The sequence below is a fragment of the Panicum virgatum genome, chromosome 5N (genome assembly GCF_016808335.1).
Source record: "Panicum virgatum strain AP13 chromosome 5N, P.virgatum_v5, whole genome shotgun sequence".
Taxonomy (NCBI): Eukaryota; Viridiplantae; Streptophyta; class Magnoliopsida; order Poales; family Poaceae; genus Panicum; species Panicum virgatum.
This window is the reverse complement of record NC_053149.1, coordinates 922,278-941,269: the sequence shown is the minus strand read 5'-3', so window position 1 is coordinate 941,269 and position 18,992 is coordinate 922,278. Positions and strand designations below refer to the sequence as shown.

The 18,992-nt window shown below is 46.0% G+C and overlaps 1 long non-coding RNA gene across 4 annotated transcripts; it reads right to left on the bottom strand.

Moving 5' to 3' along the window:
- Positions 1-1,500: 1,500 nt before the first annotated feature.
- LOC120675536 lies at positions 1,501-9,169 on the bottom strand. Of its 4 annotated transcripts, none has more exons than XR_005675383.1 (6): positions 8,530-9,169; positions 8,343-8,465; positions 6,969-7,287; positions 4,653-5,732; positions 4,406-4,510; positions 1,501-1,649 (listed from the first exon to the last, which is right to left on the bottom strand). It is a non-coding gene; the product is annotated as an uncharacterized LOC120675536 (long non-coding RNA). The 4 variants fall into 4 exon arrangements; XR_005675384.1 differs by lacking the exon at positions 1,501-1,649 and adding an exon at positions 3,920-3,967; XR_005675382.1 differs by lacking the exon at positions 1,501-1,649 and having other exon boundaries at positions 4,139-4,510; positions 4,653-4,686; positions 5,320-5,732.
- Positions 9,170-18,992: the final 9,823 nt, after the last annotated feature.

Genomic DNA, 18,992 nt, shown 5'->3' with positions numbered 1-18,992 from the left:
AAAATGTACTTTCAGAAATTATTGAATTGGTAAATAACCAAAGTCTAAAATGTGATCATATGCCCACACAACTTAATTTGGCGCAACAAAAATATTCAAACCCATGACTGCCCACAACACGAAAGCTCCATGTCTGCATTAGATTTCATCATCCGAGCTTGACTTTGTGACAGAACCGGCTAAATTAAACGGGCTTAAGTGCGCTAACTATCATCTTAAGCATTAATCAAGTAACCGCACACTTAAAATGGTGTAATCTAGCAGCCTGTTGGGTAAAGGATCGAAAACACTTGAAGTCTCACCCGAAAGCGAGCACAGATGATTACAAGCAGACATAAATTTCTCAAATTTAAATTACAAAATAGAGCTTAACAAAATGAGTTTATGTAACAATATTAGAGTTCAAAATACAGCAGAATTTAATTAGAAGTTTGATTTAAAAATCACGATACTACGAAGACGTGAGGATATCACATCGAGCCCACCGGTGTGAATCCTAGTCAGCTTCCACCAACGGCAGCTACCTGAAAGCAGGGTAACAACAAACCCTGAGTACTCTAATACTCAGCAAGACTTACCCGTCTATGGGTATACTTAGCCCATTATGTAGGCATGCAAAGCTGTTTGGCTCTGGAGTTATTTTGCTGAAAAACTACTAATATTGGATCCTTACTTTCAATATTTTAACGCCAATTGAGTTAATCGCTATAAACTAGATTTGCCTAGTTCTCTAGAGCATACATGGTTGATCATATTAATCTTTAGTAACATACAACTCAACCTTTCCATTCCACTCTCATTCCATTTCTTTACTACGATGCGACAAAGTGACCAAAGTTCTCATAACCGCGAGTCACGGCGAATCGATCCGATTTAACCTTGCAAGGTGGACCTAACTCACACGCCCAGTGTGATCCCGTCGAGTCACACCACGCAACTGTTCCCATGATTATCCCAAAGTCTGAATCAAGCCCGCAAACACCCGGATGAGGAGCCCCACACGGCGAACACTCCGTGAACCCGTGGGCCACTATCCCATCCGTCATCCCTACCCAGCACCACAGGTCGAGAATCAGACTTCGACGCAATTTAGGTAATTAGCTTACCGGTTTCGACTACCTCCTACTTCCGGCATGTGGTTAGTACTGTTCAAACTTGGTCAGCACGGCCAGCAACGGTACGGTCCTCAATCGACACAGGCGGAGACTCAATTTTCCTTTATTCCATAATCATGTTCCACTTTCCCTCCGCCCGGTCTCCAATATCATTCTTACAGCACTATTTCTCACTTCTCTTACTGAAGTACCGTCTTCTACGGGGTTTACTTAAGCATAGCAGTGCTAGCGATAAACTGAACTAGTAAAGACACTGGGTATCCAAGATTATGCATCTATGGTTCCAATCAATTCCTTGAACATAAATGCACAATACTTTAAATAAAACATGAAGTAACTAAAATAAGGGTTATGCTCCGGGGCTTGCCTGGGGTAACACTAAGTCAGTGTTAGTTAGATGATACTCGCTTAGCGAGCATCGACCTTCGGTCCGGCACGTCGGGATCCATCCGTCCGTCTTCTGATATGTCCACCAAACATCGTCTTCAGGTTCGACTCCAACAGCACGTCCTTCACATGGTTCACCTATCGTACCTAAATGAGATGCAACAATGCAAGAGCATGAATTTAAGGAGAACAACACATGATGCATGAGTGCTCATGATGCAACACAACACAATGCAATTAAAAAGAAAACATGACTGTGCAATCATTTATCGAGTAAACACAATCAGCAAGCTCAAAAGACAAAAGGGTTGGTGCTACAAAATAAGAGTTCACTCAATGTATTTAGCCTGAAGGGTTTCTTACAAAAAGTATTACTAAACTTGTTTAGAAGAGGCTAAGCCACAGCGTAAAACAGGAAGGGTTAGACTAGAGTTTTATTTTAACTAGCAAGCAAGTATAAACAAGAGAGCACATTAAGACCTTCATTTAGCTTAACAAGCCAGCATAAGCAAGTTTTATAAAAACCACCACTATTCTGGTTCTAAATGATTTAACAACATTTACACATGAACAAAACAAGTTGCTAAAATTACACATGCAGAAAAACATTTCTTAGCAACAAAAAAAAGGAAACCTGTAGGAACCAAACAAATGCAAGAACATAACTTGCAGGTATAAACTGGTAACCAAATTTTACCAACATGATAAGATATTGATAAGGCATGTAATAAATATTTATCAACATTTATTGCTAACAGAAAACATTTATTTTAGCCTCAACAAGACAAATTGAACAATTAAAGATCTACCAACATGCATATAACTTATGGGCCTGGAAATTTTACAGCGATATTCACATGGAATTATGGGTCTACTACACAAATTTCATAATTTTTTTGACTTCCAGAACTGTAGATATTAAATAAACAAGCTAAAACAAGCATCACTCATGATTAAATCAAAACATCGCAGAAACATTAAACAACCAGCATGATAAATATTTTTCGTAAGTTATACATGTCAAAACAAAGCTAACCCAATAAGTTTTACATTTTTTCCATTTTTCTACTATTTACTATGCATTTTCAAAGCTTGCAACCACTTAAACTAACATTTAAACTAGAGCAAAAACTATTTAGAAACTGAAGATCAACCTGTAAGGAAAGTTGTAGATCTTAGGACAAGGAATCCAACAAATTTTAGTTTGTATTTTTCTGATTTTCTACGATTTACTATGATTTTTTCAAAGTTTCAGCCAATTATTGCAAAACAACCCTTCGCAGCACTATTCATTTGAGTCTATAGCTATGCAGATAACCCCCTGAACTTGTTTCAATTCTTGCCCAAGGTCCCTCACGTGGATTTGGAACAGAGGAGTGCTCAGGGAGCTCGATTCCGGTGGGGGAAGGCCGTGCCGGCTGTCGGGGAGTGGTGGGGAAGCACAAGGGGCTTACCTAGGGCCGGATCGAAGCAAGAGTTGGAGCCGGGATGGTTGGAGGAAGGGCGTCGGCGGTGCAGCAGCACGAGCGGCGATGGCGGCGGCGCCCTCGCCTGCGGCGAGGCAGGTTGGTGATGGGGCAGCCACGGGAGGGTTCAACAGAGCCGTGCGGACTGGGGGTGCTCGGCGGTGCGGCGCAGGGGCGCATGCGCGCAGCTCACGGCGAGCAGCAGAATGACGGCGATGGCATGGATGGAGAACAAGCACGGAAACAACGGGAACGCGCAAGAATGAGGAGAGCATGAGCTTTAGGGAGTCGAGGGGAGTCGATTTCAGCCGTGGGTTGGTGGAAACGGTGGCCGGGAGGTGGAGTTCGACAGCGGTCTGAGTTTCGACGAAACTTTAATGGAAGCTGGTGGCGTGGGGTGTCGATTCCGGCCGGGGTAGGGCGCGGCCGGGCTCGGGTTGGGGCGCGTTGAATAGAGGCGGGGAGAAGCGGCGCGGCGCCGGCGCCGGCTCTGTTCGCCTAGCTCAGTCCGAGCTCGAGGAAGGAGAGGATGGGCAAAGGATAGGGCTTCCGCGAGCGGATAAGAGCGGCGCACGCGGAGCACGAGGTTCGCCGGTGCGCGACGCGTGGAGTCGTCGGCGCCGGGTCGTGGTATGGGCAGCGTACGGGAAAGAACAGGGGAGCACAGTGCCCATGCTTGAAACATTTTGATCCGATTTTGACCATCCAGAACTCAAAATTCCATATAGAGACTTGAAATTTGGCCAAAATAGAAGTTGTAGAGGAAGAGAAAATCTACAACTTTTGTTTTGGGCGAAAGTTGATTTGGAGCTCGGATTAGGGAGAAAAACAAGATCGAACATAGCTAAGTTGATGAACACTATGCATACTTAATTAACTATAATGACAAAATTAGGATCATGATTAGCAAATTAAGCACAAAATTAATACCGGGGTGTTACAGACTTCGGCAGCAGTTCTATACTGAGAAGAGCATAACCTCAGTACCTCACCATATACCTTAAAAGGAGTGGGAAAAAACAAACCCAAAGAAACATAAGGTGGATGTACCTACACTACAAAAGAGCAAACAAAGCATGTGCCTCGATTTTTGTGGATCCTATAAATCTCTATTCCTTGCCTATATGGCTGCATCTGAATTAAATAAGCACACATACATGATAGAAAAACTTAAGAGTCAAAATCATTTGGCCTATATTTCTCTTGCCACGGGACCATAAATACTTCCATGAGATGTTTAGTCTTATCCAAAGGTCATCATCCATGTGTTTTGCTCACTCCAAAACTTATAAAATGCTAAGAAAGACAAAATATACAAAAGACATGGACGTAACTGCCTACATGATTTGCGGCACAAACATTAATGCCCAAAGATCTAGCATCCAGAAGAACTACATGATTCAACAGGATTTGAGTTGCTTGATTGCATAGACGTACATGAGAGCAACACTTCTGAAAGTAGGTTAGATGCAGCACCACTTGATCATCTTGCAACCCACGTAAGTGCCCACTCTAATAGACCCATAATCAGTCCCATCAACACTGCATAACTCAAAGGACAGCAAAATTAGCTCCATCTTCCTCAATAACTTTGCTGATACCTATCTTATGAGTTCAAAAATTTTATAGCTACAAACGTAAAAGGATGAAATAAACAGCTATTTCCAAATAGGATGCAATGTACCTCAGGATGACGCCTCTTCCTTCCTTTTCAATTCCTAGGTCAATGGAGATAAATGTAAAGGAGTCAGAACAACATTTGGAGAAAGAATTATGTACAAAGTACACAAAAAGATGCTACATGGATTCAAAGTTTCAAACACATGAGCCACGGAGGAAAGCCGAAACAGAAAATTTCCTGCTTTGACTCAAAATTCTCTGATATGTCAATAAAAAATTAACCAAAAAAAAAACCCAACACACAATACATATAAAGCAACATGTCTCTCTCAAATGAAATCTTTGAGTACTGTATGGAGAATGAGTGCTTCAGTCATCAATACAATTATACAAATCATATATAGAGCAAAACAAATCTCTCAAATGAAATATTTGAGTACTGTCTGGATAGGAATGCTTTGGCAATATAAGTATAATTTATAGTTCGATTTATTGATTGGATACAAAACACAGTGTTTAATAAAGCAGTGCATCAAGTATACCTGGTGGTTTGATACTGTTTGTTAGTAACTGCACTCTCAGCATTTTTCTAATGGCAGGCTTCCCTCCTCTTACTATTAAGCTCTGTTTTTTTTTTCTGCTAACAAGCTTGCATATATACATAGTGGTAACACCTATAACCAGCAAGACTAACCAAACAATTATAAAAATAATTCCAGACAAAATAGTACCAAGGTTGTTCTCCTGGATATTAGATCCTCCTTCACGATTTGGTCACTTACAACGGTTGCAAGTGTTTGAGATGTCTCCAAGTGGGTGATGACCATCCATTGCAGGGGACCTACTATGTAATAAAAACATACCGATGCAATGATCTGCACGTCAGGTGGCGTGGCTGACCTGATTGCCGAGACGGCAGCAATCAGTGGTGATGCGATCAGCAGAAGATCGGGACCCCAGAGGCCCAGACTGCATGTCGTCACCACACTGTGCTGCTGGACTGCTGGAGGGGATCCTCTCCGTCTGGGGCAACAGGCCACCCTCGCCGTGCCGTCGAGAAACCGTAGTCAGTCGTCACCATGACATGCTGCATGATGGGATACTCGTTGTAAAGCAGGTCGACATATGGCAGTTTCATCTTCTCCTGCGTGTTTCATATTACTTAATTATATATATAAATAACTAAATATAATTATTGATAGTACAATAATACCTACTGACTAATTGCAATACGATATAAAAAATGCCAGCGAACCATAGATAGTACAACAAACTTTATGGTAGCATGAGATTCTAACAGTGTTCTGGTTTCTTGGAGAAAAATTCTGATGCTTTCAACAGATCTAATTGCAGTATGATATAAAAAAAGGCCAGCGAACCATAGATAGTATAACAAACTTTATGGAAGCACGAGCTCCTAACATCTTAGAGAAGAAGCTGATGGTCTAAACAGATTAGGATCCTAGGCTTTTTGCCTAAAAATGGGTTTTAGAATTTCTCTGCAAGCTAGAGCATGAACAATTGGTTTTGCTTAAAAAATGGGTTTTAGAACTTCCCTGCAAGCTAGAGCATCAACAATAGGACATGGAGTTATATATCATTAGATTTGAAGTGTAGTATCTGCACATAAATACAGCATACACACACATACACATTGGTGGACCAGGCAAGCATCCATTCCTTTGACACAGAGTTCTACCCACATGTACTTATGAAGTTCTATTCAGATATCCCATTAATAAAAAAATCACAATAAATAGCCCATCACACATCACTCTATTAGCACATAAACTGCAACACTCGCATGAACAAGGACCAAATACTTTTCTATTAGATGTTGAATAATACAGCTTCATATCAATGACAAAAGAGATAGGACATTTTTAAGTCGTGTGATCATGGGTTTTATGGAAACAGCTTCTCATACAGATTTCAACCAACAGGATGATGCATGGTTGCAATTGAGCTACCAGCCTACCAATTTTTGAGTAATTAGAATAACTGAGGCGTCATTCTCTCTTCCAAAGTAGCAAGCAGAGAACCAAAGCAAAAAAGTTTGTCATTTTGCACTGGTAATTCAGTGCCATATGCCATGATCCAGGAATAGTCCAAAGTTAATGCCTTCTTGCAGGAAAAAATATATCATCCTATATTTGCACAGACATAAAAATGAGATGACATATCAACTTATGATCCCATTTATTGTCATAAACCAAGAGGCCTCGGATTCAGATTTCTTTATCTATGATTTAAATAAATCAACCTCATTTCTTTATGTTTCCAAATCATCAAAATGCACAAAACTTGAACCAAATCAATGATAATTACCAGGTAATTAGATCACATGAGAGAGGAAGGGCAAAGCAGAGGTGGATCTTACTTAAAGGTGAAAGGTATCCATCACTTTCTTTGTTGCTTTGCCAAAACACACCAAGGCATCAATGTCCTAATCTGTTAATACCTTCATTGTTTCCTTGTATCCCTGATGTTTGCTTGATAGAAAAGAAGATAGGAAAGAGCTATTACAAAGATTAATTAAATTGGACACCAATGCAATTTGAATACCAAATCAAGCTGAAACAACAAGCAGAAATCATAAGTGGAACTGCGTGGCCTTTAGGTATGCCAGGAACTGTTGCAGCAAACCAGATGCAAACTTCTCCTTCCGTGATCCATTAACTACAAGAGCCAAACTGAGCCTGAAAATAATACCAGGACAAGTTCTGTGAGACATCTTGGATAGAAAAGTAAGTAAATTCCATAGAACCTTAAAGAAAACCAAGAATTTGCTAATGGAATAGGCAGATCAACTGCTACAATTATAGGGAGACGACCAATCGCAACAAAACAATAGTAAAGAAAAAAAAATCATTTGCTCAGTCAAATTGGATCAAGATTATACAACTCTCTTCAGTCCTGACATGCACAAAACCATCTTAGGGACAAAGCAATAACATATAATCATCTTAATTCTTTTCAAAAAAAATAATCATCTTAAGGCTGACATGCTCTGCTCATATCCCAAAATTGAAGAAAGATAAAAAAAAAGTAAAATGCAGCAAGATAATTAGAGTACAGAGAATCTGAATTTTCTTTAGAATACGATATAGAATTTGTGATAATTGAAAACAATACAAAAAAGGAAAACGAGCTACATTAGTCCTTTGAGTGACCCAAATAAATTGGCCACTGGATACAGACTCGTACTTGATTTTTAGCCTTTGGCCTCAATCCTTCAGTTTTAAAATTCTGTGCCATCTAATAATTAAGGTCAAATCAAGTAATCAACACCCTAGGTCCTTCAAGTTTGTACGATAGCAAAATATCCTATATGGACAAAAATCATGGCATAGCTCTAGGCTCCATCTTTGTTTCTAGCATGGCCACCTAACAATCTCGAGCACCCAAAAACCCAGCTTATCTAGTTGTATTAGATGGTAGCTCATGTACAATTAAAATCCCCCAAGAAAAAGTAAAAAGGTGTATTAGTGTACATACATCAAGAATCAAAGGAAATATTTGATTCTGCTTTGCAGCAGCCAACAATCGAATGTTTGATTCTGATAAAAAAACTTTGAAATTTAAATTTCTGCCAGGGCCCAATAATAGTGAACTTGATATGCATAAGTCACATCAGTTTTGGCTAAACGTGAACCATTCATCAGAACATATGTGGTGCTACCTGAGATGTTAAATCAGAAAATATGCTAGTCACACAATGGATGAATGATTATTTTTACACACAGTATTTTACCTGAAGATGCACTCTGCGGTGCCTAATAGTGAACTCCGCGGTGCACATCAGTTACCTGGAGGTTCAGCTCGTCCGGATAAGGTGCAGAGTAATCCAGCCGTGCCGCAATGGCAGCATCGTCCACTGATTTGAAATCCACATGTTAAAAAAATCATCCATGTAAGTAAGAAAGCTAAGATCTTCTTACCATTGGTCCTTAAACGGATTAGACGGGAGAGCGACGTGAGGCACCGGAGATTGAGGGGGAGGAGTGTTTCTTTCCTTCAGATTGTGACGTGGGATGGGGAGCGGAGTTGGTGGCGCAGGCGGGGGAGGCTGCAGGCGCACAGATCTTGGAGGCCGGAGAGGCACGGAGCGCAGGGGAGGCCTGAGCGCTCGGAGACCGGGAGTGGCGACGACTTCCGGATCGATCCGCGCGTCACGGCTCGTCGCGGCTGGAGGTCCGCGCGTCGCTCCGCCCATCCGCCCGTAGGGGGGAGCGGTGGGGGATCTGCGCGGATGAACGGGGTCTCCGGCGGCTCGATTCGCCTGAAGATCAGGCGCCGGCAAGCAGCGTAACGCGGCAAGCTAGGCAGACGGGCGAGGCCGGGACGACGTCGAGGGCGAACGCGGAGGCGAGGCCGGCGATCCCCGTAGCAGAACCCGCATGGCTGCTGGCTGGATGAACTGGACGATGCAATCACGGAAGGCCAAAGTGCACCCGCCTGGCCGCCTGGCGTCGTGCCGATCCCGGACATGCAGCGATCAACGAGGAATTGGATGCTGCAATCACGGAAGGCCAAAGCGCGTGCGCCCGTGCATGCGTCGTGGGCGGGTGAGCGGGTATGGCGGGTATGTTTGCCGGTGAAAAAAAATGGCTCCGGTCGGCAGAAACAATCTAGATCGATCCTTTTTGCCTTCGTCGAGCCTGGTTCAACCAAAAAATATTCTGATTAGTGGGCTTTTGGTGAGAGGGTGGGGGTAAGTTTTTTTGGTAAGAGTGAATTTTAATTTCTTTGGATCTTTATAGTATATATTATAGTATAGATAGAGATTTTGGTGAAAATTTACTCTCCAACAGACTTTTCAATTCGATATCCAAATATAAATAACCTCTATTTTGGATTTCGTGCTAGCCAAAGATTGAGATACCAAAATATGGAAAACGATTTTTACTCATATGACTCTCCAAATGATGATTTAGAGAATAGATTTTAGAAGATGCGTATGTCCCGTACTGCATGCATCTGCAGGCTGAGCTCCATCTGCTCGTACGGCTGCCGCCTTTGATCGATCGAGTTTATTTATATATATGTACATATGCAGTGCAACATCAGAATACAGCATGCATGTTTCATTTATTATTTACCGCGGACAAACCAGTATTTACTGCGGCTGCTGCTGGAACCGCCGCCTACATTTGCATACTAGCAGTACTGTATGAAGATGAAGTTGAGGATGTGCATGATGGATGCAGCTGGACTGGACTAATTAACCGCTGCAGTAGAGACAAATCAATCATCGCCATAACTACTGCCGAGCATGCAACCTCGCTCATTCTTGATGCGTGGTCAAATTGAGAGAGTGTGTGTAGCTTTCGATCTTTTGCATGCAAGTGCAGTTATATATAGTTGGTTGATGCAGAAGCTGTTCTTCTGTAATTATTAGATTCTATATATATGTATTACATCTTCACGAGAACCAAGTGGATCTGAAATGACTAGTAGCGCTCTAGCCAAGAGGGGGAGGGGGTGAATTAGACACTATTAAAAACTTAGACCTATGACTCTAACTATTTGCACAATATTAAACTAAAACAGGCTATCTTGATGTGCAACTATGGTTGTTCTAGTGTGAAACCCATATCCCAAAAGAGTTTAGCAACATATAGCCTTTTCTATCAAGAAACTACTTTATGAAAGTAAAGGCACACAAATTGCTAGTATGAAATGCGGAAGCTTAAAGAGTGGGATAAGAGAAAGCAAACTCTCGATGCGGGTGTTTATCCCGTGGTTCGGTTAGCCACAAAGACACACATACATCCACGTTGTTGTAGCACTCACTAAGAGTATTGGTACTCGGCAACCAAGTCTCTTCCGTGAACACAATCACGGTCATCTTGGCCCCGAGTTCCACTAAGGAGATTCTCCACAAAGGATGGGGTCTCTACGTCCCCCGCACAAAGATGTCGCCGCTCCACACCAAGTCGGAGGGTCGATGACATTGCCGGCGAGCCTTCAAAGCTCCAAGGTGCCGGCGCACCGAAATCTTCTTTTGGTTCAGTTAAGAACCACAACACAAATGCTGCCTTGCACCGGGCGCTACGGCTGCCTTGCCCTTCCCTGATGGTGGTGTGTGCACAGAAACCTCGCGGTCCTGGTGCGCAGTCCCATCAGCCTGCTCCGGGGCCTTCGAGCGCATACGAGACGCAGAACTCTCGGCCTGCTGCACGACAGCTTGCTCGATGAGCTCCTGTGCCTCGCGGCGCAGGTTGCGGCCCGAAGGCGTCGATGGCTCGGGCATAGCTTGGAGTAGATAGGCCGCAGCGACGAGCTTTTCGCCGGCCGTCTTCAGTTCCGGAGATTTGTCGACGTTGTCGTCGGTCAGGATGCGCTCCCGGGCAACACGTCCCGCCGCCTGGGCATGTGCACCACGCGCAGTACGCTGCTGCTCGAGTGCGGCGCGCAGCTCCTGGGTTTGCTGACGCTGCTCGTCGAGCTTGGCTTGAAGCTCCTTGAGTTGCGCCAGCTGGGCTTGCCGCGCCATCGAGCTTGACGAGGAAGGGGCTGCAGGCGGCACCACCGGTTGGTTTGCCTGCGCGTCGGCCCCGCCGTCCCCGTCGTTGCTCGGGGCGTTGTCGTTTTGCTCGTCCACGAGTTGGACCATGAAACACTCCCGGGAAGGATCGAAATCCCCCTCGCTGGAGTCTTTGGAGCAGGTGAGGCAGTAAGCCGTCGCCAGCTGGAACGAGCGAAGAGCGTCGGGGTCGCAGACCCCGGAGAAGTCCTCGACCTCCTCGGCCGCGAAGTTGTTCATGAAGAAGTTGATGTCGTCGGCGATCGAGCTCGCCGTCTCGGGGTAGGATTCGTCAGGAGACGATGCGATGAGGTTGCGGATCGATAGAAGATGATGACCCGGCAGATCCTTATACTCGGTGAAGTTAGTGCTGATTGAAGAAGCGTAGGTGCGAGCGGCAGTGTTGCGCATCCCGAAGGGGAAGGGCGAAGGCGAGGTCGAGCTCCCCCTGGGAGACACTGGCGCCGCGGCAGGTGATGGTGCCGGCCCAGATGACGCCGAGGCATGTGATGACGAAACGGTGGCCCCGTTGGCCATGATGCTGAGTTGCGACATGCCAATCTCAACCCACGTGGGGGAGCTGTGGCGTGTCGCGCGACGCCGCTCCGCGCGTGCTTGTCGCGAACGCTGACCCGAGCGCCTGTTGTGCCGGGCTACGGGGCTAGTGAAGTCGGGGTGATGGGGTTGCGTCTGGGCGAGAGGAGCCGCATGAGGTAACCGTTGCCGGTCGCTCTGAACTCGAGACTCCCAAACCAGATCACGAATCCCGCTGGGAGCGGATCCGAAACACCCATAGGGTATGTGTTGGATATGCCCGCCATCCCTGGAGATCAAATGGGAACAAGAGAGAAAAATGTCACGCAGCGTTCCCCTACCTGGCGCGCCAACTGTCGGTGTCCCGACCCGGGGGCCCGGATCCCAACAAGTAAATGCTACGTGTTTCCTCGTCCTAGATGATGATGCAAGAGACAACACAGTAACGCACGATTTATCCTGGTTCCGGCTGCGGGGCCGTACGTCCAGCAAAGGGGGTGTGCAAGGGCACTGTATTATCTTGCACCCGATGTGCTTGTAGTAGTGGGTACAAGCGAGGCGAGAGAGGGAGGAAGGCTCCCAAGTCTCTGCTAGAAGAGGGGTTGAACGTGGCGAATAGGAATGCCGGAGCGTAAGTGATGATGGATCACGTCGGGAGGCCTCTGAGCGTCCCGTCTAAAGGAGGGGCGGCGCACATGAGTGGGGCGTGGAAGTCGTCGTTTTCCCCCGAATCGCGGGGTACAGTGGTCGGATACTGTAGGAAGTACACTGTGGGAAGGCGGCGGGCATCGCAGTCGTCCTGGATATCGTCCTCGGTCCTGTGAAGATTGCGCCGGTCGCCGTGCCAGCCCCTGCAGGCGGCGTGGTCGTCGCTGGTGCATGGTCCTCCATATACGGCGCGGTGGCGTTCAGTGGGCCCTGCGGACTAGGGTCCTGCATGCACCAGCGGTAGTGGTAGCGCGCGACGGCCCCGGACCCCCTGGTCGGAGTGCGGGCGTGCACACTAGGAGGTCCGGGGGACACGTGGAGGTCCCAGACTCCTAAAGGGGGAGGTCCGGGACTCCGTCCGTGTGTGCTGAGCGCCCCTCTCGGAAGGACACGTGACGTCGCCGGACCCCTTCCCCAGTAGGAGGCGGATCCGGACGGTCGATGTAGGCAGAAAATTAACGGGAGCAGTGCCGAGCCTGTCTTGTCCCGCGTCGCAGGTCCCACAGTGCTGCTACAGCATCCGGGATGGCAGAGCGGTGACCGGAGTCAGCGGATGGGACCCCGGTCACATTCACTGTGGGAATGGCGGCCCGACGCCGCCTGTCCTGGGTGCCGTGGCGGAGTGGCTGGCCTTTAATGTCTTCGTACGACGGGCGGGTGAGCGGCAGGGCCGTTTGTCCCTTATGCCGAGAGATGGCCTCGAGCGAGACGGAGATGAGTTACTCCCTCGAGGGTAGGTTTGCTACCCTCGAGCGAGGCGGAGATGTTTTGCCCGCTCGAGGGTAGGTGCGCTACCCTCGAGCGAGTCAGAGATGTGGGGCGCAGTCGAGGGGTCTCGACGGGGACCCTCGAGCGAGGCGGAGATCGTCCCGCGGGTTCGAGGGGGATGCGAATGGGCCGCACGCTGGGCTTCTTTGAGTCCTTTCCTTTCTTCCGGATGGGAAGCAGGCCGTGGGCCTTCGTGGGCTCAGTCGCTTAACATGTGTTTGCGTTTTTCAGAGTGATCTTAGTGCCCCGATTAGGGTGTCCCTAATCGTGGCATCCGACACGATGCTTGCCCGTCGGTTAAACCGGTCACTCACAGCACTCAACTAGTCGTTGGCCTTCTTCTCTTCTGCTGACGTCATTACACCGGTGCTTTGCTCCGATGCATCACCGGTTCATCCGGTGCTGAAGGATCTTCTCCTGGGCGCTTGACATCGTCTCTGGAACATAGTATGTCCAATGCACCGATGCCTGTCGTGATACTGTCGGTTCAACCGGTGCCTCACATGATCTTCACTTGAGCTTCAGAGACACACCAGGCGTTGGATCATCCGACAACTATCGGATGCACCGATGCTGTAGGCATCGGTTCAACCGGTGCTACTGAAGTATTTCTGTCTTGATTTCTTTGACTTGGATTTCTTCACGGTCTCTTCAATTCTTGTCCTTTGGACCGAAGAGGTTTCAGGGCGCTGCCCTGAGACCCGCGAGGGGCGGCTCCCCCTCGACCCCCGTCCTCTAATCGGTTAGCGGAACCACCGTAGGGGCGGCTCTTCGGGCCTAGCTACGCCTATCTTCTCTTTGTCATCACTTGAACCTAAAAGCCTGAGAATGGTCATCTTAATAATCATATTAGTTCCATTAATTGCGTTGTCATTCGATCATCAAAATCACTCGAAATGGCATAAATGGTGCCATGTTCGTTACATGATCGATCGGAACAACATTTGTCAAATTAGAACGAGTATGCAAATCGCTCATATGTGTGGGCCCGGGCGCCAGCAGAGGCCATGCATTTACCATACCATCAAGCTGCATGGTTGCACGCACCTAGCTACAGCGGCAGTGGTACCAACCAACAAACAGGACGGACCAACCTATAGTAGTATTTGATTTGTACCCTCGATCATCAGAGCTAGCTAGCATTATACTAGTACTCCCCCGTTTCAAATTATAAGTCATTCCAAAAATTTTAGAGAGTCAAATCATCTCAAAGTTTGACCAAAATTATAGAGAGAAACACAAAGATTTATGACATCAAATAGATATATTATGAAAATATAACTAACAAAGAATCTAATGATACTTAATTAGTATCATAAATGTTATTATTTGTTATATAAATTTGGTCAAATCTGAAAATTTTTTACTCTCCAAGATTCTTGGAATGACTTATAATTTGTAACGGAGGGAGTACTATATATTACTGCGAACTAATTAATTAATTAGGAGCTTTAATTATCCACGTTTAAGGAGGATCGGATCAATGCAAAGCTTGTGAGGCTAATATGCTAGTATATACGATACAACGATCAAGCATGCAAGGTTGGATCGGGAGTAAGAGAAAAAGGATAGCCAAATTTATTGATTTAGTTACCTTGATAAGAAATCTAGAGTAGTCCAACAGACTATAAGGATGGCTTAGTCTATCTAAAAATAGAGAGCAAAAAAGGTGGGATGGAGAGCCCGTAAATTTGGAGGATCATTTACAAAGTCCGTTGGAGACCTTTTTCCTTTAGGAATAGCCAAATTTAAATTCACAGAATGATTTAGCTAATATCTTGGAGATGCTCTAATATAATATATTGATCAGGATAAATGATGTGCAAGTCCAACACACATATATGCCACTACTGCAGCATCATCCGATCCGTAGGTGCTGCATGAAAACTGCATGGCGCCCGCAGCTAAGTGTGAATCTTTGTGAATTTGCATTGGAACCATTTTACAATGCAAGAAAAATAAAGCATGTATGTATGCTATATATAGAAGATTCAATATATCCATCATGCCTCTCAGGCTCTCATCAATGGAGTGTGTGGTCCATCGATGGAGTGCTCCTTGTACAACAGGCCGGATCGGAGAATTAACAGCATTATATTAGGATGGATAGATCATGCATGCTAGATCTAGCCCTAATCGACAAGGGTACTATAGCAGCCTGCACCCAGCGCACCGTTGGTATCAGGACAGCGATGACATGGAACAGGGATCCACTGCACACCCAACTTATTAGACCATGAATCCAAAACTAAACAAGTAGCAATAATTAAAGTCCCCTGCTATCTAGCTGAAGACTTCTCTCAAGATATACTCCCAGTTCCAGCCGACATGCTGCACTGCAGCTCAACCATCAACCAAGGCCCAGGTGCATGCCAGCAGGTATCGGTAGTTGCGCACTTGTATGTAGTGATCGATCTCTTCAGTAGCTACCTCTCGGTGGCCAAAATTTAGGGAAATCCCACGATTAATTATTTGTAAGACCATACCAAACCGTTTAATCTCACTTGTTTCTTTCAGATCGAGCAGCAATCATTTTTCAAGGTTCTTCAATGCTTGATTCAGCAACAGTAGGTTCAGTATCTGTGGACATCTTGTAGTTGTAGCCAGCAGCAGAATCATAATCAAGTGGTAGTAGGCAAGTGGCTTGCGATGTATATTTATCCTGTAAGCAGTATCTCGATCCCTGACAATTGGCCTGTAAACACCAGTGTACAATTGACTCGTCACATTGATATATACCAGTAAAATCAAGCATTCGCTTGCAATTTCTTCTATGCAATGCAATCCACGGCAAAATTATCTCAAGATCTACTGGCCTATGAGCCATCTGTACGCGTAAACTTCCAGATCGAATCACCGCAGCAAAGAAACTTTTCATCTTTATTTTGTTACTCTGATGCAAACAGATTATCAACCACACCAAATCCTTGCCTTCGATGAAATTACACGCTGGCACAAAGAACAATGAGCAAAGAAATTGTGGGCAAACATTCTTGCTGCATTTCGCAAACACTCTATACCGACCGATGTTTTTTTTGAGATGTTATACCGACCGATGTTGAGTCGGTATAGAATCTTATACCGACCCCTACGTTGTTGGTGATGAGGGACTGTGGTACAATGACGTTGGGAGCAGCTACTCTCTTTGCTTTGGTCACTTGGGAGGTTTGGAAAGAAAGAAACTTCCGCAAGGCTGCTGCTTGCAACACGATCAGCTGTTCTCGAAGATCAAGGGCGAAGCTGAAAATTAGGTCACCACAGGGGCAGTACCTCTGGGTTGTCTCGGGGGAGAGTACTCTACTAGCTTCCCACCTTCTCTTGTTCCTACGCTTCTATTGTTTTCTTTCGTGTAATTAATCTATACCTTATTATTAAAACGACTAAGGTTTCCACCTCAAATTTTGATTTGGTCCGTCTTGTATCATTGATAGGTGGGTCTTAGTCCATCCCATATCCCATATGCGAGTCGGACCAGCCCTCCCTAAACAACTACTATATATATCCGATACTTATACCAACTTTATTCGTAGCAGCACATGCATAATTGTCTAGTATAAACATCAAGAGTGTAACAAGGTGCGCTACAGACTTCTGTTTTCATATCAATATTATCCAACTCATCCTAGGTGGCTGTCCATGTTAGCATGCAACAGTATTTTAGAAGTATTTCCCGCAAAGTCATCAATACCAAAATATCCTATATACCTCTTGTTTACACCCCCTCTCTCCATCATATATTGCTGAGACCACCCAGCTCTCTAGTTTCTCTAAAAATATGGTTCGCTTTCCAATTTACTCAAAGTTAAGCTAAGTGCGAGATGAGTAAGGATAAGATGGATGGAGTGAGGGATCTTGTAAAGGATTTTTTAGAAAAAGTAAACATCTTCGGCCTCTACAACATCACACAACCATGTTTTTACAAAACCCTCAGCATATAATCTAAAAAATAGAAAAAAGAGTACACAAATGACTTAAGGAATTAAAAGCAAAGTCTATTATTGTTTCTCATCCATTTTTTGCAAATATATCCAAGGCGACGATTACTAATGTCTTGCTCGCCAAACAGACAATATCGTTGTCAGTAATGTCGTGGTGTGCAAATCCACAGCCGGGTGCGCGTAGTGCACCCGCCTAATCCTAAGTGTAGGATGTGCTTGGGGGAAGTCAAGGAATGCTCGATCTAGAGGCGTAAGAACACGGAAGCACACAAGGATTTAGAGTGGTTCGGGTCGCCGGAGCGTAATACCCTACGTGCACTGTGTGATGTATTGCCAGAGCTTGTGTGCAAGTTGGGAGAGGAGCTATGCCCGTCTCTGCATGTGTGAATACTTGTGGAACCTCGTGTCTGTGTGAACCTGTGTTCTAGCGGGCGTGCTCTCCCTTTTATATGTCCAAGGGGAGCACGTAGATCCAGAGATCTTGTCGTCGGCTTTCGTGCGTAGCTTCTGACTAGGGATGGTCTTGAGCTGTATTGTCGGAGTAGAGTCTAGCCTCTGGGGCCGCGCGTCGAGGTCATGATGAAGCGCCGAACTACTGACTCAGTCCGCTGTAGCAACGTGTACGGTTGCTCCAGTTAGTAGCTGGTCATCATGACTCGTTGCCCATCCGCGCGGCGCTGAGTCTTTAATGCTTGCCTTGGTAACTGACGAGCCGCCTTGGAAACAGGCGGGCTTACCGTGTTGTCATATCACGCCTGTCCAACCCGTGAGTGGGTATCCGATGCCCTGCTCTGGCAGCGCACGCCTGTAAGGATCACCGGGGTGTCGGACCCTAGAGGGGGAGGGGGTGAATAGGGTCGCTAATCGCTTTTCTATCCTAGGGCTCAATCTAATTGCATAAGATAAACCTAACACGTACTACACATACTAGTTATGACTAAGATTTATCTATGCAACTCTCTACTTACCCCTAAAAACTTGCAACCTAAGCCAATCCTAATCAAACTAACTAGGAAAGTAAAGGTACACAAGAAAGAGTAAATGCGGAAACGTAATAAGGTAAGTAAAGAGGTAAGTGCAAGAGGGATGCAAACTCCCGAGTAGACACGGTCATGTAACGTGGTTCGGCACAAACGCCTACGTCCACGGGACACCGAGGCTCTTCCGATCACCGTCTTGCACTACGCCACTAAGGCGATGCCGGCAAGCAAAGGCAAGTGCGCACAAGACACCGAGTCTAGTGCACCGCCACCGTCTCTCTCGGTCACCCGGCCGAAATCCACTACGGAGCTTCTCCACCAAGGAGGGGGCCTCCTCTTCCCCCGCACAAAGTGTCGTTGCCACTCCACACCAAGACGGAGGGTCACACGACGGATCACAAGTTGCTTGCCGCAGCAAGACTTCTCTCAAGGGAGCTCTCGCAAGAACTAATCCCTATTACAAGCACTAAGCACTCTCACAAGTGTGCTTAAGCCTATATGATGTACAATGAAGCTCTATGGTGGTTGGAGATGTTCTTGGGTGTGTTTGGGATGTTCAGCAACTCCAGCACACTTCAAATGGCCGGGGTGAGACGTATATATAGGCCACCAAGTCTTGTAGCCGTTGCTCCAACAGTCAGCTGAAAATCTGCTACCACCGGAAGAACCGATGCCTCTTGGCAGGGTAGCGTCGGTTCATCCGGTCACTCACAACATGAAGTAGCCGTTGAAGTCCTGACAGCTGACGCAGAGACCACCGGTTGAACCGATGCAATGCACCGATGCCTCACCGGTTCAACCGGTGCTGAAAGAATCTTCTCCTGGATGCTGACGTCATTACACCGGTGGTATGCACCGATGCACCGTCGGTTGAACCGGTGCTGAAGAAACTTCTTCTGGGCACTTGACATCGTCTCTGGTACAAAGGACGGCCATTGCACCGATGC